This window comes from Apium graveolens, chromosome 6 (assembly GCF_009905375.1).
Source record: "Apium graveolens cultivar Ventura chromosome 6, ASM990537v1, whole genome shotgun sequence".
NCBI classification, from domain to species: domain Eukaryota; kingdom Viridiplantae; phylum Streptophyta; class Magnoliopsida; order Apiales; family Apiaceae; genus Apium; species Apium graveolens.
The window spans coordinates 170,020,311-170,022,644 of record NC_133652.1 but is presented as its reverse complement, the minus strand read 5'-3'; positions in this window follow the sequence as shown (position 1 = coordinate 170,022,644).

Below are 2,334 nucleotides of genomic sequence, written 5' to 3'. Positions count from 1 at the left end.
GTTTGCATTTTTAATAGTAATTTAGTTACAAAATTATTTTATAAATCTGGGAATTACTTCTAAAATTATTTTTAGTGTTTTATAATTTCAATATATATTTTTAGTAATTTTTGAAATTTAGAAAATTATATTTTATTAATTAATTATTCATGTATGATTTTATGAGTGTATTCAATGGTAAATTTGATATTTAATTGAGAAATTTTTTAAAAATCTAGAAAAATATATTTTATTAAGTTTGGAATATTTAGAGAATTTTAAAATTATTTTGAGAATTTTTCGGATTATATTCATCCGCACATTTGTTCGTTAAATCGTAACACACGGTCGGATGCGCGTTTCAGAAATGCTTATTAAATTGAGAAAATTTTATGTTATTAGTATTTAATTATCTTGAAAAATTTAGTATTTATTTGGTAATTTTCCAAATTAAGTTTAACCGCAGATTGTTCGATAAAATGCATAATGCGAGATAAAACTCGGGCCTTCGGAGATTACAGGGACACGTGTCAAATTTTATAAAAGAATTTTAACACGTATCCGGTCTAATTGATACGTGTAGGCTCGACATAACTATCAATTGCATGTTACTAATTTATTTCCTAATTTCTAACATTAATTTTTAATCTCTTTCTATTCTATCTCTCTTATCATCTCTCTCAATCTCTCCTCCCAGTCTCTCTCTCGCGAATCTCTTTGTTTCTTATTCCAGTCATTCCTCTTTCCTTTTTTTCCCCGCTGCTTCCCCGTGTATCACCGTTTGCTTATCCCCCGTGCATTTTTCTGGCTACCCGGGTCATTCTGTTTCTCTGAATTACATACACACGTATGTGCATATATATATATGTGTGTGTGTGGTAATCTGTGTGAGTTTTGTATATGGTGGCTGCTTGATTCCCTGTTGATTGTTCCAATCATTTTGGTGGTTTCCGGTGGCATGTGTGTTACACGCGAGTGTGTGCATATATGTGTGCAGTCTGTGTTATTGCGTGCATAGTGAATTAGTTTTTTATTTTACTAACTTTTAATTCCTTTTTATGCAGGAAATTATTTGAGTGATATTTGTGAAATAAATTTCGTGCGAGAATTATTAATCATAATCAGTGGAATTTGTTTGGAAACCCGAATTATTCGGGCACTGACAAATTTTGTCGTCGTCAACAATGAGCCTCGGTGAGCTGACGATGGACAATGATGATTTTATCTGAATCCTACAATAAATAAATAAATAAAATTAGTTTGTACTTTTGGTTTTTGGGACAAAATAGTTATTTAGAAAAATACTGTGATTGGATTGAATTGATTGGTTTGATTGAATTGTGAGTCGATTATGTTTCGACGGGGTAGTCCAATAAATAGAGGAGTCGCTGCCCAATTTTCAGAAAAAATTATTTTCAATACGAGAAGCGTATTTTATTATATTAAAATTTTTCTATTATCGCAAGTATTGATTATGAGAATATCGATAAAAGTATTATTATCCGTGACTTGGTGAAATATTTTGCAAGATAGAAACCAACTCTAATCTATGGAATCGATATATATTTTACAAACGTAACTCCAACCGAGATGTGAGCGCGTGAAACCTTATGTTCTGTATGTTATAATATTGTATATTATACGAGTCAGGTTTATTAGATTGGGTTAGTTAGATTCCGAGGATTTCAAGCTTGTCATAATAACTAATTAGGGTATTATGTTACTGTAGATCCCAATCGAGGTTTACGAGGACTAAAGACAAACTAAAGAAGCTACCCTAGGAATTTCTGAGAAAGCGTTGCAAGGAAAATACCCCTGACCATACTTTTATGGTTCAGTATATATGAATAAACTATTATTTTATTTTCAAACAGGAACAAAAATGTTTTAAGTTACGTATCCTCTGTAGTTATAATTATTTGTTTAAATCCTATTTTGGGGAAAAGTAACTTCGAAAAGGTACCTATCTTCAACGGAAAATGAATTTTGAACAAAGTTTATGTGTGTTGTTGAATAAACTGTTTTAAATTGAGACAGGTAGAAATGATTTGAAAATTGGGTAAAAAGGATCAGATATTGGATGAGGTTGCGTAAAAGGCCAGAGTGGGCCAGGTTGGTTGCGTAAGAGGCTAATTCAATTACACACACTATTTAACTGATTAGTCCAGCATGTCAGGGACCTAGCTAGTCTCTGAGTTTCGGAACACGTAATTGTAGGATTTCCAGGGGAGCTATTCCGTGTTGATGGGCTGATCAGCTATCTTCATACTTGAATGTCCAATACATATCTGATTTGGTTTGATGGTTCCCGTAACGAAACAAGTGATTTGATACATTTGAGTTACAAATGTGAAT